This window comes from Oncorhynchus clarkii, chromosome 32 (genome assembly GCF_045791955.1).
Source record: "Oncorhynchus clarkii lewisi isolate Uvic-CL-2024 chromosome 32, UVic_Ocla_1.0, whole genome shotgun sequence".
Taxonomy (NCBI): Eukaryota; Metazoa; Chordata; class Actinopteri; order Salmoniformes; family Salmonidae; genus Oncorhynchus; species Oncorhynchus clarkii.
The window spans coordinates 20,746,466-20,762,711 of record NC_092178.1 but is presented as its reverse complement, the minus strand read 5'-3'; the positions used below and the strand labels follow the sequence as shown (position 1 = coordinate 20,762,711).

The 16,246-nt window shown below is 43.0% G+C and overlaps 1 protein-coding gene across 6 annotated transcripts in view; it reads right to left on the bottom strand.

The window, feature by feature from the left end:
- LOC139391650 (HIVEP zinc finger 1) overlaps positions 1 to 16,246 on the bottom strand; it is an 86,186-nt gene that overhangs the window by 39,187 nt on the left and 30,753 nt on the right. Inside the window, exon 1 of one of the 6 annotated variants that reach the window (XM_071139048.1) lies at positions 12,206 to 12,496. The exons of 4 other annotated variants lie outside the window; for them this stretch is intronic. The gene's annotated coding sequence lies outside the window, so the exon portion shown is untranslated. Of the gene's footprint in view, positions 1 to 12,205; positions 12,497 to 16,246 lie in introns of those variants that run through there. One more of the 6 variants, XM_071139049.1, reaches the window with a different exon arrangement.

Sequence of the window (16,246 nt, the reverse complement as noted above, 5' to 3'; positions counted from 1 at the left end):
GCCTATGGGTCTGGGGAAAACAACCAATCACAGACAAGAAAAGATACCAAAAAAAGAAGAACCTACACCCAGTATTCTAGGAAGTACAGTAAGCTCCTGGTTACGGTCAGTGGGTGACACACTGTGGTAGATGAGATGAGGAAGCCCAGGGACTAGTGTCCTATTACCCAACAGTCCATCATCATCAGCAGACTTACAGGCTAGTGCACACTGCTTTGACCTTCCCCACTCCCACAGACACTCACTGGAGCGACTGGCTCCATCAGCCTTAATAGACCAGGAGGTATGGAAAGAGTGTGTGAGGATGAGAAAGAAATAACCACCCAGACTACCCTGTGCTAGACTGCAGTGCTGTGCTGAGTGCTCCGACTCTCTCCGTCAATCCTAGTGGACAAGGAGGGAGGTATGGAGAGAGAGAGAGAGAGAGAGAGAGGGGCAGAGAACGAGGAGAAATACAAATAAAAAGGGAAGCACGCAGACTTCAGTGCTGACTGCACGTCTGAGAGTTTCGCTTCTCAAAAGCCGTGCAGCATGACAAACAAATAATTCAGGCGAATCTCGCTCCGTCTCTCGGTCTCTAGTTACGGGATCAGCTACCGACTACTAAGCACTCTGCGAGGACAGGAGGAGGGGAGGCAGCGTGGGAGGATGGTGTGGTGCAGCGTTTCCTGTTGGGGCTGGGCGCGTCTCGTTCCATTGGGATAGACTGGGAGGGAGATGGTTGTGGTGTGGTGTGTATAGGCAAGGTAGTGAATGGACACAACATGCATTATGCACAAACTGAGTCAAACACCCAGTCACAACTTACAAGTTTGGTTTTGAACATGTACACACACACACAAGTTTTGGTGTGGGTTCTTTACAGTGCGGCTGGCCCCACAGGAAACAGTGGGAGGTAGGTAGGCAGGCAGGCAGTAGACCGGCAGGCAGCAAACAGGCGTCCATTGATTGGTGGGAATCTTCCTTGAACAGTATCAGTCAAAAGTTTGGACACACCGACTTATTCAAGGGTTTTTCATTATTTTTACTATTTTCTACTTTGTAGAATAAGCAACCAACAAGTGCTCAGCATATGTGGGAACTCCTTAAAGACTGTTGGAAAAGCATTCCAGGTGAAGCTGGTTGAGAGATTGCCAAGAGTGTGCAAAGCTGTCATCAAGGCAAAGGGTGGATACTTTGAAGAATGTCAAATATATTTAGATTTGTTTAGCACTTTTTGGTTACTACATACTGTAATTCCATATGTGTAATTTCATAGTTTTGATGTCTTCTATTTATTCTACAATGTAGATAAATAGTCAAAAGTAAGAACCTTTTAATGAGTAGGTGTGTCAGCATTTGACTGGTACTGCATATAAAACTACAGTGGTCAGATTGAGATGTGTTGGTTGGGGGGGTTGTGTGGGTGTGTGTCTGTGTAATGGCGCGGGTGGTGACAAATGTGAATTCTGAAACTTCCATCGCTATTAGACAAAAATCTGTCCTGTGTAAATAAAGAGACAGACTGCCAAACCAAAACACATGGCCAAGCAGAGCTAAATTATGATTTGTTTCTTTCTCAGTTGCCAATCATGGAAGGTGTGATTATGGTGCTGAAATAGACCCAATGATTCAAACTGGCTCTAGAAAACAGAACTAAATGACATTGCTGGTTGATATTTACATTTAACAAACAATCAGGAACACACCAAACAGGTATGTGATTCAATGTGTCTTACAAATCACTCATGTCAGAAAATATGTTCTATCAGTGGAATGGGTAAAGATTGATCTAATTGAAATAGATAAAATAAAACAAATTAAACAAAACGCAAATTTAGTAAAGAAATTAGGGAAAAGAAAATAGAGAAATCAGTCCATGTGATTGGTATCACTTCATGATTGATTAAGACAGGGGAGAGAAATTATAATTGAAATGTTACAGCCAGCCCAAATACACACACACACACACACACACACACACACACACACACACACACACACACACTCTTTCCTTTCTCTGCATAAAACCCCAAAACGGGAAACAAAACAAGCCACACGTCAAAGTTGATTGGATCAAAATCTCAAGTTCCCCATAGGTTGGTTCTTCTACGGGTCGTGAACCAGAGCTAGTGTGTGTGTGTGTGTGTGTGTGTGTGTGTGTGTGACAGAACGAACATCCAGACTGCGGATCCACTCAACTGACTCCACGGACAGACAGCCAGCAAAGGCTGGGTGATTGTCGCACGGCTGAGACTAAGATTACTTTTTTTTATGCATTCCGTAATCACATTAATTAATTAGATACTTTAGCCCGAAGTTGCCATGTCTTCTGCACACTTGGCTAAAGCTAAATGCTACATCAACACAGTCATTAGCTGAAGCAGGTTGTTTGGAGAAGTCTCTGCCACTCACTCACTGCAGGTCTGAGTCCCAAAGGCACCCTATTCCCTACAGTATATAGTGCCCTACCTTTGACCAGAGCCCTAGGGGTGGGATATAGGGAATAGGGTGTCATCTCGGACACGGCCTCAGTCACAACTCCAGAAGTAGGTGTGGAGAAATTCAGCACGGGTGTGTGGTACATTAATATTAGGCTACCCTGAAAAAAACTATGCCTAAGAAACGCTATTAGCGCTCACCCCGCTAACTAGCTAGCCATTTCACACCGGTTACACTAACAAGTTGTTCTATCTAAAACAAACCTACACCTTGCATGTTCATTTAACATTTGCTTCAGATAGGTCTCCTGTGGATAAACTTTAAAACAGACAGCAGTAGTGTTCTGAGGCAAAAACTGAAGGCTACATGAACTCTATTTCATTCCTAACATGTCGGTTCCCTCATCCCTGGCCCCTTACCATATGACTGTCCATATTAAATTGGTTGCCATTGTTGTTACAGTTGCTCTATGAGTGACAGCAGCCGAGCTGCTCCCTGTCACCTCTGCTCTCATCAAACACGTTGCTGTGGACGGTGGCAGTTAGCGGCACTCAACCCTGAATGCTCCCTCAACCCCTGGGGAGCAGTCCACCCATTCAGCTCACACACACACACACACACACACACTGTACAAGTCACGGGGGTATATATATAATAGCATTAGTGGGTGCTTATATTTCTCCTATTTCACGTGTGTGAAATGGAGATATTTTTTTAATTCCCACTCCCTCCGAGACCCTCAGAGAGTGGAGGGGAGCTGGGCCAGCAGGGTCTGCCATTATCAACAGTGATCCTGGAGCAATTCAAGTGCCTTGCTCAAACTAGTGACCTTTCGGTTACTGGCCCAATGCTCTAACCACTAGCCTACCTACTGACTACTGTAAAGTATGTATCTCTCCATCCAGATACTATATAGAAGCTAGCTAGTCTGATCTCACATTCAACAAACACTTGGTGACTGGCCTTTGTCCTGAAACGCAAACAACAAGTCTTTTGTATAGCTTACATACTCATCCATCAGTCAACACAGTCATAAGTCATCATTTTTGGCCAAACAGCTGTGGAGCTGCAGCGGTAGCCACAGTAACTTGGCGACAAGGAGGGGAATTCCTGTCAGGGAAGGAGGAGATAGGAGGGACGGGGAAGAGGAAGGAGGGGAGCTGGGCCAGCCCAAACACAGTGGTGGAGTATGGTGACGTCACTAGAAGAAGCTCTGGTACCCTCCAGGGGTTCCGGCTCTCGGCTCTCTCGTTCTTTTTTCTCTCTCGCTCAGCTCTCTTTTTCTTGCTCTCTTTTTGGAGCAAGAGCGTTCGTCTGAAGTGCCAGAGGCAATGGTGGAAGGAGAGGGAAGGGAGGAGCGGAGGGGGGAGGACAGGAGTTGGGGTGGTAGGCTCTGCCAACTGCCTTCTGCCCAACTTCTAACTCAACAAGGAGGAGATACAGGTGTTGAGTGAGCCAGTTAATTATTTTCTCCTCTCTCAGACCTGGTAAACAAATCAAACTCTGTTCTTTGTCTTAGCAGCTGTGGTGTTAACTTACTATAGCGCAAAAACATGAATTGGGTAGGCCTACTTATTTAGAGAGAAAATTAACAGATCGTAGGCCTATAACAAAACTGGGGATTTACAATTAATGTGGCATCTTCTTAAAGCCATCTTTCAAAATGAATCACTCAATTCGTTGTTCAACTAAAACTTAATCTACACTTAAACAACTTAAAGGCCCTGTATAGCCAAAAATGTGATTTTCCTATGTTTTTTATGTCTGGAATTCTATTGGAGGAATGCAACACCATTCTCCCACGAGAAATTCCATTTGTAGTTTTGTTGACTGTGGTGGAAAACTCCCCAGAATCTCACAAGTGTTCAATTGAGTCGAGATCTGGTGACTGAGACGGCCATTGCATATGGTTTACATCGTTTTCATGCTCATCAAACCAATCAGTGACAACTCGTGCCCTAGCATTGTCATTCTATGAGGGTGTAGCCATGGTAGCCAAAATAATGGGCAAAATATTGGCCAGCCCAGCATTTTTATACATGACCCTAAGCATGATGGCTAAGCATGATGGGAAGTTAATGTATTAATTAAATCAGGAACCACACCTATGTGGGACCACCTACGTTCAATAGACACTGTAGCCCTCATTTCTCAAGTGTTTCCAATATACCTGTATATTTCCACACTGAGTTTGGAATAATACTATGAAATTGTTAAAATGATTATAATGCCCTTTTAGTGTTAGAGCAGTTAGAAACCTGAAAGGAGGTTTGGCCTGATTATTTGGGCCTGGCTATATAAAGAGGGAACTTCCCTGGGTTTCAGTTTTGGATATGGCTATTAGGGGAAGTCCTGAAGGCTAAAATAACCAGCCAACCTAAACAAGTGGCTTTACCCAATCAGATAAATATTTACCAAGGCCAGGGACAAACACAGGCTGTTTCCCAAATGGCACCCTATTCCCTATACAGTGCACTACTTTTTACCAGAGTCGTATGGGCCCTGATCAAAAGAAGTGCACATCTGTACATAGGAATAAGGTGCCATTTGGGACACTACCCTAGTGAGTGACCACACTGTTTTTTGCAATGTCACTGTGAAGTGGTGGTAAATAAATAGGCATTTATGTGTTCCGGTAAATCGTTGCAAAACAAAACCAAACAGTGAAAACAAACCCAACACTAATTAGGGAGACACTGGGATAATTTGGCAGTAGTGTACTGTGGTAATTTTAGACAGGAATAAGGGTCTCTGCCTGTAAACAACAAAGAACTACAGTACGAGTCAAAAGTTCAGACACACCTACTCATTTAAGGGTTTTTCATTTTTTTTACATTTGACATTGTAGAATAATAGTGAATACATCAAAACTATGAAATTACACATATGAAATCATGTAGTAACCAAAAAAAGTGTTCAAGAAAATATTTGAGATTCTTCAAACTAGCCACCTTGATGACATCTTTGCATTATCACAACCAGATTCACCTGGAATGCTTTTCCAACAGTCTTGAAGGAGTACCCACATATGCTGAGCACTTGTTGGCTGCTTTTCCTTCACTCTGTGGCCCAACTCATCCCATACCATCTGAATTGGGTTGAGGTCAGGTGATTGTGGAGGCCAGGTCATCTGATGCAGCACTCCATCACTCTGCTAGGTCAAATAGCCCTTACACAGCCTGGAGGTGTGTTGGGTCATTGTCCAGTTGAAAAATAAATGATAGTCCCACTAAGCGCAAACCAGATGGGATGGTGTAACACTGCAGAATACTGTGGTAGCCATGCTGGTGTCACCAGCAAAGCACCATCACACCTCCTCCCCCATGCTTCTCGGTGGGAACCACACATGCAGAGATCTGTTCTCTAACTCTGTGTCTCACAAAGACACAGCGGTTGGAACCAAAAATCTCAAATTTCGACTCATCAGACCAAAGGACAGATTTCCAAGGCTCTAATGTTCATTGCTCGTGTTTTATAGCCCTAGCAAGTCTCTTCTTATTATTGGTATCCTTTAGTAGTGGTTTCTTTGCAGCAATTCGACCAAGAAGGCCTGATTCCATGCAGTCTCCTCTGAACAGTTGATGTTGAGATGTCTGTTACTTGAACTCTGTAGCATTTATTTGGGCCGCAATCTGAAGTGCAGTTAACTCGAATGAACTTATCCTCGGCAGCAGAGGTCCTCAGAACCTCAAAGTTATACAGCTGCACCATCGAGAGCATCCTTACTGGTTGCATCACTGCCTGGTATGATACCTGCTCAGCCTCCGACCACAAGGCACTACAGAGGGTAGTGCGTACGGCCCAGCACGTCACTGGGGCCAAGGTTCCTGCCATCCAGGACCTCTATACCGGTGTCAGACGAAGGCCCTAAAAATTGTCAGACTCCAGCCACCCTAGTCATAAACTGTTCTCTCTACTACCGTATGGCAAGTGGTACTGAAGCACCAAGTCTAAGTCCAAAAGACTTCTTAACAGCTTCTACCCCCAAAACACTGGCAGCTTTGTTAAATAGTACCCGCAAAACACCAGTCTCAACGTCAACAGTGAAGAGGCGACTCCGGGATTCTGCCCTTCTAGGCAGAGTTGCAAATAAAAAGCCACATTTCAGACTGAAAAAAATATTAAGATGGGCAAAAGAACACAGACACTGGACAGAGGAACTCTGCCTAGAAGGCCAGCATCCCGGAGTCGCCTCTTCACTGTTGACGTTGAGACTGGTGTTTTGCGGGTACTATTTAACAAAGCTGCCAGTTGAGGACTTGTGAGGCATCTGTTTCTCAAACTAGACACTTTAATGTACTTGTCCTCTTGCTTAGTGGTGCACTCCTCTTTCTATTCTGGTTAGAGCCAGTTCACGCTGTTCTGTGAAGGGAGTAGCACACAGTGTTGTACCAGATCATCAGTTTCTTGGCAATTTCTTGCATGGAATAGCCTTCATTTCTCAGAACAAGAATAGACTGACGAGTTTCAGAAGAAAGTGCTTTGTTTCTGGCCATTTTGAGCCTGTAATCGAACCCACAAATGCTGATGCTCCAGATACTCAACTAGTTTAAAGGTCAGTTTTGTTGCTTCTTTAAATCAGAACAACAGTTTTCAGTTGTGCTAACATACTGTATTTGCAAAAGGGTTTTTCTAATGATTAATTAGCCTTTTAAAATAATAAACTTGGATTAGCTAACACAATGTGCCATTGGAACACAGGAGTGATGGTTGCTGATAAAATGGGCCTCTACGGACTATGTAGATATTCCATAAAAAATCTGCCGTTTTCAGCAACAATAGTCATTTACAACATTAACAATGTCTACACTATATTTCTGATCAATTTAATATTTTAAATGGACATATTTAGCTTTTCTTTCAAAAACAAGGACTTTTCTAAGTGACCCCAAACTTGATCCAGAACGGTAGTGTACATTTTACCTCATTAAACTCGACTAACCGGTGCCCCCTCACATTGACTCTGTACCGGTAGCCCCTGTATGTAGCCTCGCTATTGTTATTTTACTGCTGCTCTTTAATTATTTGTTACTGTTATTACTATTATCTATGTTTTACTTAACACTTCATTTGACTTAACTGCATTGTTGGTTAAGGGCTTGTAAGTAAGCATTTCACTGTAAGGCCCACCCACATCTGTTGTATTCGGCGCATGTGACAAATCAAATTTGATTTGAACTCTGGGTCTTCCTTTCCTGTGGCAGTCCCCATGAGAGCCAGTTTCATCATGGAACTGCAGCAGAGGTAACTCTGGGTCTTCCTTTCCTGTGGCAGTCCCCATGAGAGCCAGTTTCATCATGGCGCTTGATGGTTTTTGCGACGGCATTTGAAGAAACTTTCAAAGTCCTTTACATTTTCCGGATTGACTGACCTTCATGTCCTATATAATGATGGACTGTCGTTTCTCTTTGCTTATTTGAGCTGTTCTTGCCAAAATATGGACTTGGTATTTTACTATATAGGGCTATCTTCTGTATACTACCCCTACCTTGTCACAACACAACTGATTGGCTCAAAAGCATTAAGGAAAGCAATTCCACAAAGGATCTTTTACCAAGGCACACATGTTAATTGAAATGCATTCCAGGTGACTGACTCATGAAGCTGGTTGAGAGAATGCCAAGAGTGTGCAAAGCTATCATCAAGGTAAGGGGTGGCTACTTTGAAGAATCTCAAATATAAAATATATTTGAACACTTTTTTGGTTACTACATGATTCCTTAGTTTTGATGTCACTAATATTCTACAATGTAAAAAATAGTAAAAATAAAGAAACCCTGGAATGAGTAGGGGTATCCAAACTTCTCACTGGTATTGTGTGTGTGTTAATGGACGATCAAGAGTGTTTCTGTGTGTGTGTGTGTATTAATGGAAGTTTCACGGCAGGACACGAACATCTGAGTTAATGTGTGTGTGTGTGTGTGTGTGTGTGTGTGTGTGTGTGTGTGTAATATTCATAGGGTTATATTTTACAATTCACAGTCACACACACAAACATGAAATTACAAGAATTCCTCTGATTTAAAGCAATTGCTTCGATCAACCCCCCTGCCTCCCATCCAGAGTGACAAAACAGCAGATGAACAACGACTGTATTGAAGAAGCCTGCCTCTTCTTTAATAACATTCCCTATGAGAGGCATTTCTATCAGTCTTTTCTCTAGACCGCAGCATAGTGTTTGTGTCAAATATGGTTGCGATCAGAACTGCAGGAATGGGACAGAAAGGCCACGTTCAAATGCTCCTTTATGCATCTGAAATTAACTGCTCGGCCAAGACCTTTCTCAAAGATAATGTCAGCCTGTCTTTTGAACAACTGAGTGCACAAAAAATAAAATGTTCTTCACTTATTATAGCAAAATATGAAAGATAAGGAAGACACGAGGAGTGTCAAATGTGCACTATTAAGCTTGTGTTACTGATGCAAAATGGCATAAAATCAGTGGAGTCTTACACCAGTCCACAGAAAGAAAGGAGGGTCTCAGTAGGCTGAGAGGAGAGAGGCACTGCTTGCTAGCTACCTTGATGTTGTTGTTGCTGCTGCCATGCCTCTGCCTCATGTTGTTACTCGACAGGCAGGCAGGAGGTAACGTTACATAATCACACCCAGTGGAACACGCTGACAGAGGAGAGCCTTCTCTCTACCCTCCCCCCACACTCTCCATCTCTCCCACTCCTCACTCTTTCCATCTCTCTCTTCCCACTCTCTCTCCTCTCTTGTTTTTTTCCCTCCATCTCTTTTGCACCCCTATAACAGCATAACAAAACAAAGACATCCACTGAACATCAGGTTAATGTCGTGTATCAGACCACTGTTACAGAGTATTACTGCACCCAGATGGTAAAGACATCGTAACAATCCTGTAAGCTAGTTTTTTCCCACCCTTTAATTTCATCATGGTGAATGTTGGGCCCTGGTCATAAAGGGAATAGGGTTCCATTTGAGATGAAGGTGTCCTTGTACCTCTAGCAGAGGTAGTAGGATGATTATGTCATTAAAATACCTTGATGAAATAAAGCAGGGAGACCATGGCTATGTTGAACAAAACACTGAGGGAGGGAGATCTCTCTCTCACACACACACACACACACACACACACACACACACACACACATAAACACAAACATGACTGTTCGCATGCACCACCCACAGACACACATGCACAAACACACATCACCCTATTGCTGTGATAGGATGAGCTAAGTGAGCTGATGAGCTCATGGTGGGTGGAAGAGTCAGTCAAGACCACCTCCTCTCACACATATGCGCGAGCACACACACACACATGCGCAGCTCTCCTCTGTGGGACTTGGCTGTCTGTTATGTAACCACCCCCCATCCAGCAGCTCATCCTGCTGGGTTCACCTCGTTCTCCTTGGTCCTACGTCACTCTGCCCATGAAGAAACACACCACAAACGTGTGCAGTAAGTAAGCCCTGCTTAAAGACTCACTCACTGATTGGACTGACTGAGGAGTTAGTGGGAGTGGAGTTAGCATTTAGCCTTGTTAGCCCCTGACCAACATCAACCATCCTGCCAATGTCAAGGCCAACAGACAGAAAGTAGCCTGCATTTACATTTTTTAAACGGAACCTTTATTTAACTAGGCAAGTCAGTTAAAAACAAATTCTTGCTTATAATGAAGGCCTACTGGGGAACGGTGGGTTAACTGCCTTGTTCAGAGGCAGAACGGCTGATTTTTACCTTGTCAGCTCGGGGATTCGATCCAGCAACCTATCGGTAACTGGCCAAACACTCTTACTACTAGGCTACCTGCATCATCTGGTTGGGCACATATAATGAACAAAAAACATATCCCCACTAGGCTATTTTTCTTATTATACACTCTTAAAGACACAGGCACTCTTTAAGATGTTACACATCATCCATAACATACCACCCTCCAAACTTGATACGTATTATTTTACAGTAAAGGTAAAACAAATTCAAAAAGGATCAGGGAAAAGGGAGGCCTCAATCCCAACTCTGCCTGGACAGGATATGACAAACAGTTCACAGTGCCACACAAAAACACCACAAAGTAGCAACAGCACTCTTAATGGTCTAAGAAGTTAGATGAAAGGAGAGAGCGATAACGAAAGGAGGTGAAGAGAGAAGGAGTCAATCAGAACCATGGCTACAGTAGAGGAGGTAAAGAAAGAGGGGGATCAATGAAAATAGTGAAGGACCGATAATCAGCCGATATATCGGGCCGATATTGGCCTTTTCTATTCTATTAGCCCTTCTCTGTTGGCTTTGCCGATAGTCCCTTTACATAGCAAAACTGTTGGTACTGTATGCCAGTCGACACTCACCGCCTGAGCCACGAGCCCTGCAGAATGCAGAGGAATGTCTAGCTAGGAAAATCAGCAGCAAGCTAGCTGTGACTGGAAATATTAATTTAGTTAATTCACTAATAATAAAGCTTGTGTCGACATTCCCGGACATGCATGCAATAAACAAGCTAGCTAGCTAAGCAGATAGCTATGTGCCCTGTTAGTAAAGATTATGATAACTAATCCTTTCATCTGTGGTAATAGCTAGATTAGCTACTATGCTAGCTACTGTAGCTGGCTAGATAAACACCCCTGCTAAGATATCAGGAGATAATAGCCAACGTAGCTATCCAACATTAGCTGGTTATCCTTTTGAACATGCACCATTTTTGGCAACGAGACATCTGACTTGGGGTGTAAGGTTAGCTATTTACTGGTGTGATGATCTGACCAGCCGCAATCGTATCCGTAAATTGACAGTTGACAGTCAGATTAGATGATTGTTGTAGTAGGGAAAGTAGGAAGTGTTTTAAGCGACCTAAATAAAGGTTGGAAATAGGTTTAGCAACCTAAGAATCTTCCTGCAGGTTTAGGGGCCAAGAAAGCTGTAGATCAGCGCGAGCGAGTGTGCATTCTCACTTCACAAACTATGGGCAGACTTGAGTCACAGACAGAACGTGCATAGCCTTTTCAGCTTTTTTCTACCCTCAGTCTCCTTGTTAAATATTATTCACATGGATTGGTTGCAAATGTCATTGCCATTGAGCTAGTTCTCATAGTAGCAGTAAACAGCAGCAAGTGATATGAGCGATGGGGAGATATGTAACAGTAGGATCAAGTTACAATACGCCAATTTCTTGACAGATAGCTGAACTAGCCATTTGAGTCACTTGTTAAATCCACTTCAAAATCAGTGACGATGAAGGGGAGGAGACAGGTTAAAGAAGGATTTTTAATCAAACTCAATATTAGGAAGGTGTTCTTAATGTTTTGTCCACTCTGTGTAAGTCCCAAATGGAAGGAACACAAGCTCAATAACTCAATGCATGCACACACTCTTACTGACTCCACATTCACCTGTTTTGTGAGTAGGCCTATGCCATCTTAATTCATACAGTTTATCAAAAGATTTACCATTCAAATAAGTATTCAAGTATTACAATTATGTTGTTTTGTAGTTAATTTAGTAAAAAATTATATATATATGCATTAATCTCTGGTAATATTTGTCATAAAAATTTACAAATATAATGCTTTTGAATATCGGCCTAAAATATCAGACATCGGCCTCCTTGACCCCCAAAAATCGATATCGGCCCTAAAATATCTATATCTCCAAATGAAAACCATTGATACAGTAGGAGGTAAAGAAAGAGGGGATCAATGAAAAACATGGATACAGTAGAGGAGAAAACTGAAACTCAACAAGCTCTATATGAGTATATAATGCTGTTTCAATAACACGCAGCCATAAATCAACGCACGCACGCACAAACACATCACAATACCTGTGCAAGAGGCAGAGAACTCTGTTCTGTTGTGTAGTCTGAAGTCTCTGTCTTCTCTTCTCGTCTTTCCTTCGAGTCAGACGACATGTAGCTTACAGGGGAACACCTGACCTAACATTCCCCACACAGTCTGTCAGTCAGACATGCTCCTCCAGAACAATAACCGGCTGACATTCCTTCTTGCCCCCTCCTCAACTCCTGAAATGCCACAGCAGAGCAGAAAGGAAGGCAGAGAGCCTCCGTCTGGTCACCGTCTGTCTGTCTGAGAACTCACTCACTCAAAACTCCACTGAGTGAGACAAGAGTCTGAGCTTTCTCTTTACACTTCTGCCTCCCTCCCCTTTTGCTGGAGCGGCAGCTAGCATGCAGCCAAGCTTCCCTTCCTTCTCTCTCTTTCTGCCTTGCCTTTCCTTTTTTTTGTCCCTCTCTCCTCCAGTTTTTTTAATCCCTGCTCTAAATCGGGGAAAGCCCTGGCTGCCATTGTGCCGACTTCCCCTACCAAAGCGTCAGCTCTCTCGCTCGCTCACTCACTCAAATCAAATCGTATTTGTCACATGCTTCGTAAAACAACATGTGTAGACTAAATGCTTATTTACGGGCCCTTCCCAACAACTCAGAGAGAGAAAAATAGAATAATTGAAAATAAAACACGTAATAATAAAATAAGTAATAAATACAGATTAACGTGGCTATATCTCTCTCAAAACAATCTAACCAAAGCAGGATGCTGGGGGAGAAAAAGATCTGGTGCCTAATTCCGCTTCACACAAATACAGACACACAGAGGCGTAATGAACCCATTATTTTAGAGGGGGCATGAAGTATGTGAGTTTGGAGGGGGGGGTGGAAATTGGAGAATTTACCATTTTTCAAACACCCTAAACAGCTTTTTTCCTGCAATCCTGAGCCATAGTCATTATGTTCAATTGTAATTTTAATGAGGGTGTTAGACTGACTGATGTTAATCACATAACATACTGCACTAACATGCCTAGGATATTACATCCACATTACAACACAGTACATGGGATCATAATCCCTAAAGATTGTAAAGCTGCCACGGTCATCCCCCTCTTCAAAGGGGAAGAAACTCTAGACCCAAACTGTTAGATCTATATCTATCCTACCCTGCCTTTCTAAGGTCTTCGAAAGCCAATTTAACAAACAGACCACCGACCATTTAGAATCCCTTCTCCGCTATGCAATCTGGTTTCTGAGCTGGTCATGGGTACACCTCAGCCACGCTCAAGGTCCTAAACAACATCACAACCGCCATCAATAAAATACATTACTGTGCAGCCGTAGTCATCGACCTGGCCAAGTCTTTCGACTCTGTCAATCATCGCATTCTTATCGGTAGACTTAACAGCCTTGGTTTTTCAAATGACTGCCTCGCCTGCTTCACCAACTACTTCTCAGATATAGTTCAGTGTGTCAAATCGGAGGGCCTGTTGTCCGGACCTCTGGCAGTCTCTATGGGGGTGCCACAGGGTTCAATTCTCGGGCCGACTCTCTTCTCTGTACACATCAATGATGTCGCTCTTGCTGCTGGTGATTCTCTGATCCACCTCTACACAGACGACACCATTCTGAATTCTTCAGGCCCTTCTTTTAACAAACCTCCAGACGAGCTTCAATGCCATACAACTCTCCATCCGTGGCCTCCAACTGCTCTTAAATGCAAGTAAAACTAAATGCATGCTCTTCAACTGATCGCTGCCCACACCTGCCCGCCCATCTAGCATCACTACTCTGGACGGTTCTGGCTTTGAATATGTGGACAACTACAAATACCTAGGTGTCTGGTTAGACTGTAAACTCTCCTTCCAGACTCACATTAAGCATCTCCAATCCAAAATTAAATCTAGAATCGACTTCCTATTTCGCAACAAAGCATCCTTCACTCATGCTGCCAAACATACCCGTGTAAAACTGACAATCCTACCGATCCTTGACTTCGGCGATGTCATTTACAAAATAGCCCCCAACACTCTACTCAGCAAATTGGATGCAGTCTATCACAGTGCCATCCGTTTTGTCACCAAAGCCCCATATACTACCCACCACTGCAACCTGTATACTCTCGTTGGCTGGCCCTCACTTCATATTCGTCGCCCATTGGCTCCAGGTCATCTATAAGTATTTGCTAGGTAAAGCCCCGCCTTATCTCAGTTCACTGGTCACCATAGCAGCACCCACTCGTAGCACGTGCTCCAGCAGGTACTCCACTGATCACCCCCAAAGCCAATTCCTCATTGGCCGCCTTTCCTTCCAGTTCTCTGCTGCCAATGACTGGAACAAATTGCAAAAATCACTGAACCTGGAGACACATATCACCCTCACTAACTTTAAGCATCAGCTGTCAGAGCAGCTTACAGATCATTGCACCTGTACATAGTTGATCTGTAAATAGCCCACCCAACTACCTCATCCCCATATTGTTATTTATTGTTTTGCTCCTTTGCACTCCAGTATCTCTACTTGCACATTCATCTTCTGCACATCTATCACTCCAGTGTTTAATTGATAAATTGTCATTATTTCACCAATATGACTCTTTATTGCCTTACCTCCCTAATCTTACCTCATTTGCACATACTGTATATAGACTTTTCTATTGTGTTATTGACTGTACTTTTGTTTATTCCATATGTAACTCTATGTTGTTGTTTGTGTCGCACTGCTTTGCTTTATCTTGGCCAGGTCACAGTTGTAAATGAGAACATGTTCTGAACTGGCCTACCTGGTTAAATAAAGGTGAAATAAAAAAATAATTAGCACACATCATCAATACAGGCACATATCATGGCATCATAATTAATACACAAATATCATGATATTATCATAAAATGCCAGATTACATTTAAACCACGTATGTTTTGTATATCTAAGCATACCTCCTGACCTGTCTGTATCCTTTTTTTTTAAAGAAACTAAATATCCTTCTCTGTGTCTCTAGTAAAATCTGGGGGGGGAAAGATGTGTCTTATTCAGTACATTTAGTAATTGCTTGCTTTTCTAAAGTCTAGCAACCTTGCCAGCAGGCATGCAAGCTAAGATAGTTAGACAAGCGACTCGAACTCCATTGATAGCCTGAATTGGCTTGGTACCTAGTTATTGGTTGGGAGACAGGGAACCTATCTAGCTGGCTAGCTAAAGCCAACTTCCTAAAATGGATGTTGCTAGTGTTACAGAGAAACAACAAAACATGTTCATTATATTAATCGAGAAGGAATCAATAGGCTACATATCTTGAGCAAATTAATTTACAAACATACCTCCTGCGAGTCCTGCCCATCACCGGCAGCTAAAGTCAAATCAAACAACGTGTGTCTTTTCTCCGTGGTGCACCTTGAAAGGAAACTGAAAGAATAAGAGGGGGGGGGGGGTTCGAGTCACTGTGCCCCCTCCTCAAAATACAGCTGACAGATATGATTACGAATAATCATGATAAAACATGGGCTTAAAAATGATGTGTAGTTATTAAATGAACGTCGTAAAAATACAATAAAAACTTGACAAATCTGAGGGGGTGTACCCTTGTGCCCCCTATGGGCAAGACGTCTCTGCACACACACACACACTGCTCAACATCAGAGCAGATTAGCTGCTAACCCACTTGTGGTGCGCAACAACATCCCATGGCCCCACATCAGTTTTGAATACACATCGATCTGTCCTGTGCATTGATCCTATCTGCTGCTGGACCATGAGTTCTCGCTTCGCTCCTGCCAAGGCGGACATCCGTAGCTAATACACAAACAGGGACTAATGAGTGAAGCTAACACACACATACACACATAGCAGGACAGAAATAGACACAGAGAAACAGACACACACAAACACACATTCTCACATAGAAACCGACACACACACACACATAAAAAGAGAAACATATGCACAGTATACACACTCTCTCACACACACACACACACACACACACACATTCCTACATAGAAACAGACACACATACACACTCACACATAAAAAGAGAAACAGGGAAAAGTGCAAACACACACACACTCTCTCCCTCTCGCTCTC